Source organism: Mobula hypostoma, chromosome 5 (genome assembly GCF_963921235.1).
Source record: "Mobula hypostoma chromosome 5, sMobHyp1.1, whole genome shotgun sequence".
Classification (NCBI taxonomy): Eukaryota; Metazoa; Chordata; class Chondrichthyes; order Myliobatiformes; family Myliobatidae; genus Mobula; species Mobula hypostoma.
In genome coordinates this window covers 192,943,423-192,961,733 of record NC_086101.1, presented here as the reverse complement: position 1 = coordinate 192,961,733, position 18,311 = coordinate 192,943,423, and the positions used below count along the sequence as shown (strand labels likewise).

Genomic DNA, 18,311 nt, shown 5'->3' with positions numbered 1-18,311 from the left:
CTCCATAAGTCTCTGTTGTCTCGACCCGGTCCTCTTTCCTTGGCTTTGTGATCCCCCTGTGTGTGTTTTCCTCTGGATTTCAGCAGGGGTGTCCGCCGCTCTGCTCGCTAAACCGGCCGGCATTAGCTGGACTGTGGAATACACAATGCAACCTTGCTTTTGTCCCGCGTGTCAGGATGTAACCATTTCCAGCGCTAAAGAAAACCTAAATAAAACTCTCTCTAAAATCGGGCAGCATGGCTCGATGGGTGGAAGGGTTAGGGTTAAATCGGGCAGCATGGCTCGATGGGTGGAAGGGTTAGGGTTAAATCGGGCAGCGTGGCTTGATGGGTGGAAGGGCCTGTTCCCTGCAGTATCTCGAAAGAAGTAAAAGAATTTCATCACAGTGATTAAGACTCACACTACGGGAAAGCAAGGCAGCTGTGGCTGACAAGGGATATCAGGGCCAGTAAAAGCAGAAGAGATGGCATATAATATGGCAAAGGATAGCCTGAGCCCTACATATTGATGCAGTTATTAAGGAGGTAAGACATCAGCCATATTTCATTAGGAGTTTGAGGAGATTTGGTCTGTCACCAAAGACACTCACAAATTTCTCCAGATGTACTGTGGAGAGCGTTCTGACTGGCTGCACCGCTGTCTGGTCTGGGGAGGGGGCAATACACAAGATTGAAATAAGCTGTCAGCTCAGCCAGCTCCGTCATGGGCATTAGCCCCACCGTATCCAGGACACCTTCACGGAGCGAAGTCCTGGTTATGCGACCACTGACGCCGGGCAGACAATCTCTGAAGAGTACTGGTGATGGCTGGGGTCACCCATCTTGTAAAGACACTGCCCAGAAGAAGGCGATGACAGCAGCACACACAAAATGCTGGAGGAGCTCAGCAGGCCAGGCAGCATCTATGGGAAAAACTACATTGACATTTTGGGCCGAGACCCTTCAGAAAAATAGCTGAGGAGCAGATTTAAAAGGTGGGGGGAGGGGACAGAGGAACACAAGTTGATAGGTGAAACCAGAAGTAAAGAACTGGGAAGTCTTCAAGGAGCGTTGCCTCAAAAAGGCAGCGTCCATCGTTAAGGACCCCCACCACCCAGGACATGCCCTCTTCTCATTTCTACCATCAGGAAGGAGGTACAGGAGCCTGAAGGCACACACTCTTCTTCTCCGCCATCAGATTTCTGAATCGACAGTGGACCCATGAACACTACCTCACTTTTTTTTCCTCTTTTTTGCACAACTTATTTAATTTAGCTTTTCATACAACTTCTTACCATAATTTACAGTTTTGATTATGTTTTGCATTGTACTGCTGCCACAAAGACAACAAATTTCACAACATATGCTGGTGATATTAAACCGGATCCTGATCTAGTTAGAGGATTGAGAAGCCCCTAAAAAGCAACAGAGGATAACTAATAAAAGCTATAAGGGAGTAGAAGGTACGAGGGTAAGAACATAGAACGTACAGTGAACATAGTGTAGTGTTTGACCCCTCGAGTCGAACACAATGCTCTTCTTAAGCGGTTTTTTTGTTGGTTGACCCTCGGGTGGCTGAAGAGGCTGATTTGGGGCCCATGTGGAAGTGATGACTGTGGCTAGCGGATGGATCTTTTGGTTGTTCAGTTTTTTGTCTCGCAGCTGCTCTGTGGTTGACCTCATGTAGCGCAGTTCCCTCTTGAACAGATTTCCTCCAGGTGTAGCTATCGAGTGCACTGTCTTCCCAGTTTTTAGATGTAATGTCGGATTTCTTCAGGCTGATTTTGATGTTTTCTTTGAAGATAATGTCATTATCTTCATCTTCAAAAAGAGAAGAAAGCACATAGAACATCGAACAATACATCACAGCACAAGCCCTTCAGCCCATGATACTGTACTGGTCTTTATAAACTCATTCTGTGCTAGTACTTCACCCACTCCCTCTGGCTTCAGCAATAAATTCCCCCCTTTATCCTTGTGTCGTCCCCCTCTGCCCTCTTACTTTCAATGTACGCAAGTATGAACTCAGTGAGCACTTTATAAGGTATCTCCTGGACCTAATAAGGTGGCCACTGAGCGTATGTTCATGTCTTCTGCTGCTGCAGCCCGTCCACTTCAAGCTTCAACGTGTCATTGATTCAGAGATGATCTTCTGCACAGCACCATTGTAATGCATGGTTATTTATGTTACTGTTGTCTTCCTATCAGCTTGAACTAATCTGGTCATTCTCCTCTGACCTCTCTCATTGCCCATAGAACCGCTGCTCACCGTATACTTTCTGTTTCTCGCACCCTTCTCTGTAAACTCTAGGTCCTGCTGTGGATGAAAATCCCAGGAGATCAGCAATTTCCGAGATACTCAAACTACACAATGATCCCACAGTCCAAGTCACTTAGATCACATTTCCTCCCCATTCTGATGTTTGGTCTAAGCAGCAGCTGAACCTGTTGCCCATGTCTGCATGCTTTCATGCATTGGATTGCTGCCACATGACAGGCTGATTAGATATTTGCATTAACGAGCAGGAGTACAGGTAATAAGGTGGCTGCTGAGTGTAATCCTACTTGCCAACGACATTTCACGGTCTTCATAAGTCTTCCTAATTCCCTGCTTGAGTTATGTCCTGCCTTCTATCTACTCCTAAAGAACACTGTCAGATTTTGGCTTCCGAAAGGCTTTCTTTATGTTTTTGACTAAATTTACAACATCTCTCATCATCCAAGGTTCCTAGACATTGTTATCCCTTGACTATCCTGCTTCCTGGAACATGCTAGTTTTGAATTCTGAACTATTGGTTTTTAAATGACTTCCACATGCCAGACGCGGACTTACCCAATAACAGCTGCTCCCAATCTTATTTCCAGTTTTGCTCCTGCGTAATTATGTTGTAATTTGCCGAACCCCATTTAGCATTTTCCCTAGAAGTCCAGACCTATCTCTATTCAGAGAAATGGTGAAATCTGACCCAACAGCATTACAGTTGAGGAAAGGAGGAAAGTGAAGATACACTTTTATTGTTTCAGGAACAGCTTCTTCCTCTCCACCATCAGATTTCTGAATGGACAACGAATCCATGTACACTACTATAGTGTTTCTTTTTACTCTCTTTTGGCATTACTTGTCTACGTTTGTAATTTTATACTTATAGTTTAAGTTCAAGTTTAGCTGTCATTCAATTAAATATCCATAAGATCCAACAGTCATACACAGCGCAAAGCACATGTAGCACATATAAAATAGCAGTAAACTTAGAGTCACAGAAAAAATACATATAACCCAAGTGACATGTCCTGTAAATTGATGGTGCATGGGTGTTGCTGGCAAGTAAAAGATGTTCTCAGCAGACTGCAGTCCACACACAATCCTGTTTTATATATAAAATATATGCAAATGTAGCCCCCCTGGCCACCCTCAGGGTCGCTCGGCTCGCTGTCGTCTAGGGAAACAGCCCTCGGCCCCGCCAAACTGGGTAATTAGTTTGTGTGGATGCTGTGTGAAGTACCCCACCCCGCCCAAATAACAGATAAAACACCAGGTATGATTAAATGATTTACAGTTTATAGATATTACTGGAACTATATAATTAATAGAAAATAAAATATAAAAGGAAAATAAAAGGCGCCACACTTATCAAAGTTCAATCTCTTCATGCACAAACAGTTGGAGCTCAGGACCCTTATTCTTCACCCTGCGACCCCTCGGACCACCTCGACCAGCCACCTGGGACCAACAACAGTGGTCGACCAGATGCTCCACACGAGTCCGTCTCCGTCTCCTCTCCTCGCCGAACGCCCCGCTCTGGGTCCAACCCCGTTAGTGGACTCACAGCACCTGGTCCATCCTCTCTCTCTCTCTCTCTCTCCCACCTTCTCCTCAAAAACCCGCGCATACAATATCTTACAGACACGCCAAAAGCATAACAACTAACCCAATTGGTTCATTTGTCCTCTTATCAATAGGTAATCCAAAACAAACTGCTAGCGGGAGGACTTTCTCAGCAGTTAACATAATAAAGAAGCCCTTCCAATTATAACATAACAAAGAAGCCATTTTAATTAAACTACGCAGTAACATATAAAAAAGAAACCCCTTACACTCTCCTCCCACTAGATAAAGTCATGTCCTCATGACTTCTAAATAACTCGCCAACCAGTCCTACAGACACAGAAACCCATCCAGATACACACAGTGACATTGCTCCCCAAACAGTGGACCTTCCCCCCCATCCATAGGCGCTACATAGGCCAATGTATCTGGGAGCATCCTAATCCTCCGAGACCTCCGTACCCCCTCACCTAAACCCTAAAGGCTCAGACACTACTAGGGATACCTCGGGCCTACTTGCCAACTCCTCTCTCACTCAGGCCACCATTACAACTCAGAGCCCCCTGTCCCGTGTCCAGGGCCCCACTTCTTTTCCTTCCTGGTCCTGCCATAACTCAGACTGCCCACAGCTAGCCCTCCCCACTACACCTGACTCAGTGGGAGAAGAGCCAAGGGTCTCTTCCTCAATGACGGGGAAGTTAGTGAAAGGCAGCATGTACCACATGTCAAGCACATCATCCTTCGAATCCGTATTCTTCCTCATTCCCTCGCTCGGTAGCTGCTGTTTGAGTTTCTCCAAACTGAAACATTTAGCCGGGGCTACCCCTTCAACCTCCTGCAGTCGAGACGTCAGCTTCTTCAGGGACTCCTTCAACTCTCGCCACAGCCTCAGCCGTTCTGACTCAGGGTTCCTGGCCATCTCAATCTGGGACGCAGTTACCCCACCAGCTTCTTCCACCCTGACCTGAAAAGCAGCAGTTAAAGGGTGGTCAGCCTCCGGTTGTTTCTTCCTGATGTTGTCTTCCAGGTCAACTTCCAGTTTTTCCACTTCATTTGAACTGTTGAAAGTTGTTTTCAAGTTCCTTTCAAGCCTCCGCCTCCTTTTTCTGAGATCTGTCCTCCATTTCTTCACCTCCTCAGGAGTGTAGTCATACTCCCCTCCCTGGGCTCTCGGTTTTCTGTTGGCCTGAGTCAGAACACTTCCTTGATCTTCCCTCATTTGTAAATCTTCCAATCTTTTCTGGATCGACGTCTTGAGTTTCTGCTGATCCCTTCGAAGGTGGGTCATTGTTTCTTCTGGCTGGATTAATTCATCAGTACATGACCACAGTGTTGGCTTGGAATTCCGTTGCTCCTTCTCCACGTTGATGAGCGTGAATTCCAAGTCTGCAATGGTCGACCCACACGTGCGGCACTCAGTCTCCGGCCGGCATTTCTGAGCACTCAGTTCAGCGGTGCAAATCCCCTCTCTCCCCTGTGTCTCATTCAGATTGACGACCTGGGTTTCCATCCCCAGGTCCACCACCGTCTGTTCCAACACCAGGAAGTTCAACTGGTGTGTTGGGTCATTTTTCTCACATTGCACCAAACTCCTCTGGCCAAAAACTCCTCCACATTTGACACTTCACTTCTGTCGCCCAGGCTCAGCCACTCGCCTTGCCTCATAGTCCCCCCAGGCGAATCCAAGCTCTAGGCAGTCATCCACATACGTCAAAACTCCACATACCTTCACTTCCCCCATGGTCTTCCTCATGCCCCGCGGGAAGGATGCAGGGGCTCCGGATATGCCCTTGGGCATCTTTTCGGATCGGAAGAATCCTAGGGAACTAATAACGGCCGTCTTCGGCTCGACAGCCGCACTCCTCAGGATCTGGCAACATCCACTCCTCAGATCCAGCACATTAAACCACATCGCATAATCCACACACACGCTGCCTTCATCTTCCACGGCACCAGGGTCCAGTTGCCGCGACCTCTCTCTCACTGAGGTGTCTTCAGCGGTCAACTCCCCTCCCTCGTGGTAGTTCAGAGTATCTACTAAGAGGGTCTCACCCTCAGCTCCTTTCCCCAGGCCGTACCACCGCTGGGTCTCGCTTAAATTCGGTACCGGCTCAAGGCTGCTACACACGTCCTCAGAAGCAACTCGACACGCTGGGTGCCCAGACAATGCCCCCATGAGCTCCAGGGTCATTAACCAATCATCGTCTTCTGGATAACTACTGCCACTAGTACCCAAAGTCTCCGGTGCCCTTGCAGTTGTCAAGGGTAAATGCTTTAGACACTGGTTGTAAAACGAACTGTACGACAACATGACCTGCGCCCCGGGGTCGAGGATGGCTTTAGCATCGCTTCCCTCTATCCGTAACGACACCCTGGGGTGTGGTCCCTCTAAGCCTTCAGGAACAGGGTCTTTTCCTTGCGGAAGTTCAGTGGTACATTGCTGGGAACGTGCTTCCCCAGACACCCCAAGCCTTTCCCCCACTGGGCCTCCACTAAGTTTCCCGACACCTCTCTGATCAGCTGAACAACTGAGGGAGGGGCTGATCCCCTGAAATGATCCCCCTGGTACTGCAGGCAATTTAGCCACCCTCCTAGCCAGAGAAGACACACTGAAAACTTTACCCCCTCTTTCAAATAACTGACAGCTGTCACTACGGTGTAAGTGAACCTGACAGTAACACCATCACCAGCCCGCCTACTCAAACTTTCAACCAATCCCTGTCGCTGTCCCTCAACCGAGCACTGCCGCTCATCTAACAACTGAGAGATCCGCTCCACCCACATCTCGCATGCTTCCGCCCCTCTTGGGGTGGACACTATCCCAAACGCCAGATGGAGCCTGCCAGAGCTAGAACATTTATTCGCAGACACTACCTCCAAATCAGACCACTCTTTCCTCTCTCTCCCAACCGCATGGACAGCCCCGAGTTCCACCCCCAACTCGTCAATGCCAGCCTGAACTCGAACAAAGACCTCACCCAACATGCATGCAGCAATAACCAGCAAATAACCCACAGAGACACACATTACTGATTTAAACAGGGCAACCATGCAGCACACCACTGAATCTAATCCCGTACAAAAGCCCCCAATTGTAGCCCCTCCAGTAAGCCTCAGGGTCGCTCAGCTCGCTGTCGTCTAGGGAAACAGCCCTCGGCCCCGCCAAACTGGGTAATCAGTTTGTGTGGATGCTGTGTGATGTACCCCACCCCACCCAAATAACAGACAATACACCAGATACAATTAAGTGATTTACAGTTTATAGATATTACTGGAACTATATAATTAATAGAGAATAAAATATAAAAGGAAAATAAAAGGCGCCACACTTATCAAAGTTCAATCTCTTCATGCACAAACAGTTGGAACTCAGGACCCTTCTTCTTCACCCTGCGACCCCTCGGACCACCTTGACTGGTCACCTGGGACCAACAACGGTGGTCGACCAGATGCTCCACACGAGTCCGTCTCCGTCTCCTCTCCTCGCCGAACGCCCCACACGGAGTCCAACCCTGTTACCGGACTCACAGCACCTGGTCCATCCTCTGTCTCTTTCTCCCACCTTCTCCCCCAAAACTCCGCGCATACAATATGTTACAGATACACCAAAAACGTAACAACTATCCCAATTGGTTCATTCATCATCTTATCAATAGATAATCCAAAACAAACTACTAGCGGGAGGACTTTCTCAGCAGTTAACATAACAAAGAAGCCCTTCCAATTATAACATAACAAAGAAGCCATTTTAATTAGACTACGCAGTGACATATAAAAAAGAAACCCCTTACACAATATATATATATATATATATTTTAAAATTGTAATTGATAGATTCTTTATTATTATGTATTGCTGCCGCAAAACAACACATTTCACGACATGGATCAATGATATTAAACCTGATTCAAACTCTGATTCTGGTTGTTGGATCCTGATAACCTTTGTGATCCAAAGTTTCTTCGGAAGTCAAGAATGAGGCATGAAATTTGTTATGTATCTAGTCAGAGAGACTTCAGAGCAGGGGTTCCTGACCTGGGGTCCACGGATTAATATTATAAAAATGGTTAAGAGACCCTACCGTACATCCATAGAACTGGAGTTCAACAGGTCAAGTTATCAAGGCCTGATGAAGGGTCTCAGCCTGAATCATTGACTCGTTATATCTCTCCACAGATGCTGTCTGACTTGCCGAGTATGTGTGTGTGTAACTGTAGATTTCCAACATCTGCAGAATCTCATGTGTTTAAGAACACATCCTGGCTGTCCCATCTAGTCCATGCCGAATTATTATTCTGCCTAGTCCCATTGACCTTCACCTGGCCCATAGCTCTCCATTTTTATTTAGAGATACACCTTCCGGCCCACTGAGCTGCACCACCCAGTAACCCACTAGTTTAACCCTAGTCTCATCATGGGACAATTTACAGTGACCAATTAACCTACTAACCGGTACGTCTTTGGGATGTGGGAGGAAACTGGAGATTCTGGCAGAAACCCACGAGCTCACGGGGAGGGCGTACAAACCCTTTACAGAGGACACCGGATTTGAACTCAGGCCTCTGACACCCTGAGTGGAAATAGCTTCATTCTAACCGTTATGGTACCACGTTGCTTGCGATCTTTTTATAAATGCTACAAGAGCAAAGAAGGAAAGGGATGAAGAAGTGTGGCGAGAGGAAAAGGAAAGAGAGACTAAAAAGTAGTGTGGTCTCTTACCAGACTACTGATAACAGAAAACTCCACTGATAACAGTTCACCAACAAGATAGCCCAGGTGCAAGTAATGACACCCGCCATTGAAGCCAATAATTTTCCTTCTCTAAAATCAATCCAACCCTTCCTTCCTACATAGCTCTCCATTTTTCTATTGTCCATGTGCTTTTCTGAGAATATTTTAAATGTCTCTATTGTATCAGCCACACCGGCAATATGTTCTAGATGCCTACCATTCTCTGACATCTTCCCTAAACATTCCTCCTCTCACCTTAACTAGATGTCCTGTGGTCCGCGAGAGGATCCAGGGGAGGTTTACAAGACTTTACAAAGTTCAAACTAACTTTACTTTCAAAGTGCACACAGTACTATGCAAAAGTCTTAGGCACATATAATTAGGTAGGGTGCCTAAGAGTTTTACACAGTACTGTATTTGTCACCGTATACAACCCTGAGATTCATTTCCTTGTGGACATTCACAGTAATTACAAGAAACACGATCGAGTCAATGAAAGACCACACAAGGACGAAAAGGACAGACAAAGACCACACAAGGACGAAAAGGACAGACAAACAAACAGTGTGCAAAAGACAACAAACTGTACGCAAAAGACAACAAACTGTGCAAATAGAAAAGAGAGAGAACAAAGCAATAAATACTGAGAATGAGATAAAGAGTCCTTGAAAGTGAGCCCAGAGGTTGTGGGAATATTTCTGTGACGAGGTAAATGAAGTTGAATGAAGTTATACCCTTTGGTTCAAGAGCGTGATGGTTGAGGGGTAACTGTTCCTGAACCTGGTGGTGTGAGTCCTGAGGCTCCTGTACCTTCTACCTGATGGCAGCAGTGAGAAGAGAGCGTGACCTGGGTGGTGGGGGTCCCTGATGATGGATGCTGCTTTCCTGCTTTCCCACGACAACGCTCTGTGTAGAGGCAACTGTAACCACCAGAAACCTCACTGAACAGTTACAGATACATGAGTGATCATATAAAAACAGAAACAAGCATAAGAAAATTAAACTACAAGAAAAACAACAATTTGACACCCCAATTTAACAGGCACGAAGGGCGAGTTGGACGGAGCTGACTGGGAGGGGACCATGGCAGGGGGCTGGTGGAGCAATAACAGCATTAGTTTCTGGAAGTTATTCAAGAGAGTTTTATCACATTGAATATTAATCACACTTAGGGGAAAACAAGGGAAGTCATGGCATGCAATATGGCAAAGATTAGTGGGAAGCCAGAGGATTGAGAAACCCTTAAAAATGAACAGAGAACAACTAACAAAAGCTATAAGGGAGGAGAAGATGAAATATGAGAGTCAGAACATAGGGAAAATAGAAAACGTAGAACAGTTCAGCATAGTACAGTACAGGCCTTTCAGCCCGCAATGATGTGCCAATCTCTACAAACGTCTCCAAGATCAATCTAACCCTTCCCTCCCGCATAGCTCTCCATTTTTCTTATGTCCGTATGTCTTTATAAGAGCATTTTAAATGTCTCTAATGGGTTTTCTCCGGGTCCTCCTACAGTCCAAAGACGTACCGGAATGGTTAATTGGTCATTGTAAATCGTCCCGTGATTGGGTTTGTCAGGGGTTGCTGGGGTGACATGGCTCGAAGGACCAGAAGGGTCAACGCCGTGTTGATAAAAATAGAATAAATATTACGTCAGTCTCGACCACCACCTCAGGTAGTGCATTCCAGTAATTACTGTGTTGTTTTGTAACTTCAAAACATTAAACTAATTGAAAGGAAGACATGGGAGTCAAATATGTGAGTCCAATTTCCTGTTTACTTCAAGCGAGGTGCACACACATCATGTGGTAGCGTGATGATGTATGTAATTCACGTACTTTTACATAGAACCAAGATGAATTATTTAAACAATAAAGAACAACATATTTACAATATTACTGAAATACCAAACACACAACATTTACCACTCCCTGTGGAATGAACTTACCTCCGAAACCTTCCTCTGCCTTAAATGGAAGTCCTGTGGACCTGGAGGGGGTCCAGAGGAGGTTTACGAGAACGATTCTGGGAATGAGAGGGTTAACATATGAGGCATGTTTGACGACTCTGGGCCTGAACTCTCTGGAGTTTAGGAGGAGGAGAAGGGATTTCACTGAAGTGTACCTGATGCTGAAGCACAGACAAGAGAGAATCTGCAGATGTTGGAAGTCATCTGCAACATGCTGGATGATCTCATCAGGCCAGACAGCATCTGTGGTAAAAAAAAAAGCACAGTCGATGTTTTGGACCAGGACCCTTCTGCAGGACTGGAAGAAAAAAAGATGAGGAGAAGATTTAAAAAGTGGGGGGAGGGGAGGGAGATAGGCAAGGTTATAGGTGAAACCGGGAGGGGAAGGGGTGAAGTTGATTGGTCAAAGAGATACAGAGCTGGACCAATCAGCTTCCCAGCTCTTTATTTCACTCCTGCCCCTCCCCTCCCCTCACCTTTCAACTAAACTCATCTTTTTTCCTCCAGTCCTGCTGAAGGGTCTCAGCCTGAAATGTTGACTGTACTTTTTTTTCCATAGCCTGGCCCTGCTGAGTTTCTTCAGCAACTTGTGTGTGTTGCTGATGCTAAAATGCCTGGGTAGAGTGGGTGTGGAGAGGATATTTCCATCTGTAGGAGAGTCTACGATCTGAGCGCACAGCTTCGGGATTGAGGGACATCCATTTAGAACAGAAATGAGGAGGAATTTCTTTAGCCAGAGGGTAGTGAATCAGTGGAATTCATTGCCACAGACAGCTCTGGAGGCCAAGGAGTAGACAGTATTTAAAGTAGAGATTGATAGGTTCCTGATGGGCAAAGGGATTACCAGATATGAGAAGGTGAGGGAATGGGGTAGGAAAAAAAAGAAAAAAAGGTCATGAACACAATAAAAAATGCTGGTGAACACAGCAGGCCAGGCAGCATCTGTAGGAAGAGGTACAGTCGATGTTTCGGGCCGAGACCCTTCATCAGGACTAACTGAAGGAAGAGCTAGTAAGGGATTTGAAAGTTGGAGGGGGAGGGGGAGATCCAAAATGATAGGAGAAGACAGGAGGGGGAGGGATGGAGCCAAGAGCTGGACAGGTGATTGGCAAAAGGGATATGAGGCTGGAGGAGGGGGAGGATCATGGGACGGGAGGCCTAGGGAGAAAGAAAGGGGGAGGGGAGCCCAGAGGATGGGCAAGGAGTTATAGTGAGAGGGACAGAGGGAGAAAAAAGAGAGAGAGGAAAAATATAAGGTGTTGTTCCTCCAACCTGAGTGTTTTCTCTCTTATTTCTTCCTCTGTCCCTCTCACTATAACTCCATGCCCATCCTCTGGGCTCCCCTCCCCCTTTCTTTCTCCCTAGGCCTCCCGTCCCATGATCCTCCCCCTCCTCCAGCCTCATATCCCTTTTGCCAATCACCTGTCCAGCTCTTGGCTCCATCCCTCCCCCTCCTGTCTTCTCCTATCATTTTGGATCTCCCCCTCCCCCTCTCAAATCTCTTACTAACTCTTCCTTCAGTTAGTCCTGACGAAGGGTCTCAGCCTGATACGTCGACTGTACCTCTTCCTAGGGATGCTGCCTAGCCTGCTGTGTTCACCAGCATTTTTTATGTGTGTTCTTGAACTTCCAGATTCTGCAGATTTCCTTGTGTTCGTGTTTTTAAAAAAAGGTCATGATTGAATGGTGGAGTAGATTCAATGGTTTGAGTGGCTAAATTCAGCTTCCATGGTACTGTGCAAAAGTCTTTGACATGATATACAGTGCCTGTAAAAAGTATTCAACCCGCCCTTGAAGTTTTCATGTTTTAATGTTTTACAACATTAAATCACAGTGGAGTTATTTTGGCTTTTTTTTGCCACAGATAAACAGTAAAAGACTGTTTCATGTCAAAGTGAAAACAGATCTCTACAAAGTGATCTAAATTAATTACAAATATAAAACACAAAATAATTGATTGCATAAGTATTCACGCCCTTCAAGTCAGTATTTAGTAGATGCACTTTTGGCAGCAATCACAGCCTTGGGTCTGTGTGGATCGGCCTCTATCAGCTTTGCACATCTGGACACTGCAATTTTTTCCATTCTTCTTTGCAAAACTGCTCAAGCTCTGTCAGATTGCATGGGGAGTGTGAGTGAACAGCCTTTTCAAGTCTAGCCACAAATTCTGAATTGGATTGAGGTCTGGACTCTGACTTGGCCACTCCAGGACATTAACTTTGCTGTTTTTAAGCCCATTCCTGTGTAGCTGTGGCTTTATGCTTGGGGTCATTATCTTGCTTCACAGTTGGGATGGTGTGTTTTTGATGATGTACATAGGGTTTAGTCTGATGGCCAAAAAGCCCAATTTTGGTTTCATCAGACCATAGAACCTTTATCCAGCTGACTGTAGACTCTCCCACGTGCCTTCTGGCAAACTCTAGCTGAGATTTCATGTGTGAGTTTTTTCAACAGTGGCTTTCTCTTTGCCGGTCTCTCATAAAGCTGCAACTGGTGAAGCTCCCAGGCAACAGTTGTTGTATGTGCAGTCTCTCCCATCTCAGCCACTGAAACTTGTAACTCCTCCAGAGTTGTCATAGGTCTCTTGGTGGCCTCCCTCACTAGTCCCCTTCTTGCACAGTCACTCAGTTTTTGAGGACGGCCTGCTCTGGGCAGATTTACAGCTGCGCCATATTCTTTCCATTTGTTGATGATGGACTTAACTGCACTCCAAGGGATATTCAGTGACTTGAAAATGTTCTTATATCCTTCTCCTGACTTGTAGTTTTCAATAACTTTTTCGTAGAGTTTCTTGGAGTGCTCTTTTGCCTTCGTGGTGTAATGTTTACCAGGTTACTGACTCACCTGCAGATCAACCTTCCAGATACAGGTGCATTTTTACTACAATCAATTGAAACACTTTGACTGCACACAGTAATCTCCATTTAACTAATTATGTGACTTCTAAAACAGATAGTCTGCATCAGTGATGATTTGGTGTGTTATATTAAAAGGGGGGGGTGAATACTTATGCAATCAATTATTTTGTGTTTTATATTTGTAATTAATATAGATTCGTGGATTTGTGGAATTCGTTGCCACATACAGCTGTGGAGGCCCGATCATTGAGGGTGTTTAAGGAGGAGATTGATAGGTATCTAACTAGTCAAGGTATCAAGGGATATGGGGAAAAAGCCGGAAATTGGAACTAAATAGGAGAATAGTTTAGCTCATGGGGGAGTTGCGGAGCAGACTTGATGGGCCGAATGGCCTACTTCTGCTCCTTTGTCTTGTGATCTTGTGAGATCACTTTGTAGAGATCTATTTTCACTTTGATATGAGTCTTTTCTGTTCCTCTGTGTCAAAAAAGCCAAATTAAATCCACCGTGATTCAATGTTGTAAAACAATAAAACATAAAAACTTCCAAGGGGTTGAATACTTTTTATAAGCACTGTATATAGCTAGGGTGCCCAAGACTTTTGCACAGTACTATAGTAATTTTATGTATTGCACTGTTCTGCTACCACAAAAAAAATTTCATGACGTATGTAAGTGATGATAAACCTGATTCTGATCTGGGTCTCTATTGTGGACTGAGAGTGGAAAAGGGGCAGGGAGAGGGGATTCACGGTTGGAAAAAGGGGAAGGGAGAGGGGAGGGAGCAGGAAGCACCTGAGAGATATTTTGTAATGATCAATAAACGGATTGTTTGCAATCAAATGACTTTGCCAGGTGTCTCACGGCCTGGGTGTGTCTGCACCCGTGCCATTCCCCACCACCGGCACTCCTCTTCTACCACCTCTCCCTCACCTCTCCCCACAGCACTCCACCCTCGCTATACCCATCGTGCTTTGCTCTCACCAGATTTACAAACTCGCTTCCTGCTCCACGTTGACAAATACTGTACTGTGCAAAAGTCTTGCTGTATACACTGTACATGCCTAAGACTTTTGCACAATAATATATGTCTTCTGGACTTAGAGTTACTTTAAACTTGTGGAAATGTGGTTGTTGTTCCCACAACACTCTCTCACTGAAATCCAGCCTCGAAAAGCTTGTTTCCTAATACAAGTTCCAGTTTGGAACCTCCTTTAGTTGGACTAGCCACAGAGTGTTGGATGCACTTCAATAATTCTACCCCGTCTAAGCCTCTGGTACAAAGGGTGTATCAGTCAATATTGGAGAAGTTAAAAGTCTCCACTATAGCAACTCTGCTGTTTTTACTCCTTTCCATAATCTGCCTGCATATCTTGTGCGTAGAGGGGACAGAATTGTGTTGCCAATGTTTTGTCGGTGGTCCACAAAACCTCCTCGATATATTTCTCTGATATACTATTGCTGCAATCTGCAGCCTGTAATTCCCCTGTCATTCTGAACCATCTGTGAACTTACACATCTGGTCCTCTGTCTGACTGGCTCTTAACCCTGGGACTACCTCCCCAAAAGCACCATGACAGTATTTCACCAGAAAGACTGAACCAGAATCAGGCTTACTATCACCGACATGTGTCATGAAATTTGTAGTTTTGTGGCAGCACAACAGTGCAATACAGAAAAAAGTTAAAATAAGAAATTAAAAAAAAAAGTGCAAAGAGAGAGTAAAATACTGAGGTATTGTTCCTGGGTTCATGGACTGTTCAGAAATCTGACGGTGGTGGGGAAGAAGCTGTTCCTAAAACGTTGAGTGTGTGTGTGTCTTCAGGCTCCTGTATGTTCTCCCTGATGGTCATAACGAGAAGAGAGCACATTCCCTTATGATGGATGCTGGCTTCTGGAGGCACCTTTAGAGATGTTCTCGATGGTGTGGAGGCTGGTGGCCATGGTGGAGCCAGCCCAGTCTACAACTTGCTACAGTTTTTTTTCCAGTCTGTGCATGGGGTGGGGGGGTGGTGGTGGGCGTCCATACCAGATGGTCACAGTAGTTTTAAGAGGAAGCTCATCTCCCACCTTCTCGAGGGTGGCCGGCGATGGTGATGCTGGCCTTGCCAGGGGTGCCAAGATCCGGAAAGGCGACTCATGCTATATTTAAAAAGAACGCTTTACCTTTCCCCCTGTACGCATTCATCATTCCTGGGGAGTTCGGCTGCCTTTGCTGGTTAACTGGAACTCAGTATGTGGCCCGTTCCTCTGCTGCCTTGTTTATACAGTTAAGACATAACTCATTCAGAATCAGAATCAGGTTTATTGTCACTGACATATATCGAGAAGTGTGTTGTTTTACAATAGCAACACAATGCAGTACACAAAAAAACTATAAATTAAGGTCAAAGATCAAAGTACAACCCTGAGATTCGTTTACTTGCGGGCATTCATAGTAAATACATAAAAACTCAATAGAATCAGTGAAAAACCACACACGGTAAGGCAGAGTGCAAACGACAATAAACTGTGCAAATACAAAAAGCAAATGATAATAATAATTAACTAAACAATAAATATCATGAACATGGGACGAAGAGCCTTCGAAAGTACCTCATTGCACTGTTGTAATATAATGATCAGTATGAACAGTTTACAAGACACGTTTTTCATTCTATCTCGATACACGTGACAATAATAAACCAATTTAACAATTTATAGGGGCATTGATATAGCAGACAGCTGGTATCTTTTCCCAAGGTCAAACCTTCATAATAAACTAGTCGTAAGTCTCCCTTAGGTGCCTTAAGGTGAGAGGGGTCAATTCGAAGGAGATGTGTGGGCAGGTTGTTTTACGTGGAGAGTGGAGGATACATGGAAGGTGCTGCCAGTGGCGGTTGTCAAGATAGTTAACAGACTCTTAGACAGGGACGTCAATATGCAGAGAATGGACGGATACTGACATTGTGTAGGTAGAATGGGTTACTGTTGTTAGATATCATTAACTGAAGTGGTTCGGTACAACATTGTGGACTGTTTCTGCACTCTACTGATCTATGTTCTATAAAGAGATCTCGTCTCATTCATCAGAACATTAGCCAATACAGACTTAGTCAACAAAAGGGTGGCAAAGTAGCATTATGATTTATGGTGCCAACGACTGGGATTGAATTCCTGCTGCAGTCCGTAAGGAGTTAATACATTCTCTCCGTGACCGTGTGGGTTTCCTCCGGGTGCTCCGGTTTCCTCCCACATGCCGAAGACGTATGGGTTAGGGTCAGTGAGTTGTGGGCGTGCTGTGTTGGCACCAGAAGCGTGGCGACGTCTGCGGGCTGCCCCCGGCACATCCTCGGTGTTGTGTTGGCATTGATGCAAACAACGTATTTCATTGTATATTTTGATGTACATGCAACAAATAAAGCTAACCTTTAATTTTTGGCTTTGTCTTTCAACACGTTCTCTGCTTGTAGGTCAATGCCAGGGGTCAGCCTGGTGAACATAGAAACATAGAAAATAGGTGCAGGAGTAGGCCATTCGGCCCTTCGAGCCTGCACCGCCATTCAGTATGATCATGGCTGATCATCCAACTCAGAACCCTGCACCTGCCTTCTCTCCATACCCCCTGATCCCTGTAGCCACAAGGGCCATATCTAACTCCCTCTTAAGTATAGCCAATGAACTGGCCTCAACTGTTTCCTGTGGCAGAGAATTCCACAGATTCACCACTCTCTGTGTGAAGAAGTTTCTCCTCATCTCAATCCTAAAAGGCTTCCCCTTTATCCTCAAACTGTGACCCCTTGTTCTGGACTTCCCCAACATCGGGAACAATCTTCCTACATCTAGCCTGTCCAATCCCTTTAGAATTTTACACGTTTCAATAAGATCCCCCCTCAATCTTCTAAATTCCAGAGAGTATAATCCTAGTCGAACCAGTCTTTCATCATATGGAAGTCCTGCCATCCCAGGAATCAATCTGGTGAAACTTCTTTGTACTCCCTCTATGGCAAGAATGTCTTTCCTCAGATTAGGGGACCAAAACTGCAATAACCTCTGAACATATGCTGAGTTCATCTTTCTTCGAACAACACTCCAGCTGCGGTCACACCTGGGCTCTGTATATTTGCTCAGCACCTCAAGTGTTTCCTAAGGAGCAACTGCAGTGAGGGCAGGTCTTGGCCAGGTATGTACAGCACTGTGTAAAAGCCTCACACGCATATACATAGATAGGGTGCCTAAGACATTTGCACCTTCCTGTAGTAATTTTATATATTACACTGTACTGCTGCCATAAAAAAAGCAAATTTCATGATATATGTGAGTGATGATAAACCTGATTCTGATACGGGTCTCTATTGTAGACTGAGAGTGGGAAGGGGACAGGGAGAGGGGAATGAAGTCTGGGAAAAGGGGAAGGGAGAGGGGAGGGAGCGGGAAGCACTAGAGAGACATTCTGTAATGATCATAAACCAATTGTCTGGAATCAGATGACCTTGCCTGGTGTCTCAGGGCTGGGTGTGTCTGCATCTGTGCCATTCCTGCCCCCAGCTCTCCTCCTCTGCCACCTGTCCCACACCCCTCCCGTAGCACTCCACCCTCGCCATTCCCAACATCCTTTGTTCCCATCAGATTTACACTCGCTCTCCACTCCACGTTGACAAATACAGGACTGTTGAAAGGTCTTAGACACCCTAGCTAGGTATATGTGCCTAAGACTTTTGCACGGGACTGCAGGTTTGAATGAAGTGAGAGAGGCGGATGGGTGGAAAGGGAATTCCTGAGGTTGGGATCTTGGCAGATGAAGGCATGGCCACCACAGAAGCTGGCAGATGCAGAAAGAGCAAGATTTGGGGGGAAGGTGAAGAGGTTGTGATGTGGGAATACCCAACCAAGTTGTGTTTACATTCACACCACACCTCAGCAGATTGTAAAGCTAACTGATGGTTTTATCATGATGACATGCGTATTTGC

The 18,311-nt window shown here is 45.6% G+C and overlaps 1 long non-coding RNA gene across 1 annotated transcript; it reads right to left on the bottom strand.

The window, feature by feature from the left end:
• Window positions 1–1,245: 1,245 nt before the first annotated feature.
• LOC134346394 (uncharacterized) lies at window positions 1,246–10,791 on the bottom strand. The gene is made up of 3 exons (XR_010017927.1): window positions 10,660–10,791; window positions 10,484–10,560; window positions 1,246–1,799 (listed from the first exon to the last, which is right to left on the bottom strand). It is a non-coding gene; the product is annotated as an uncharacterized LOC134346394 (long non-coding RNA).
• Between the last annotated feature and the right edge of the window lie 7,520 nt (window positions 10,792–18,311).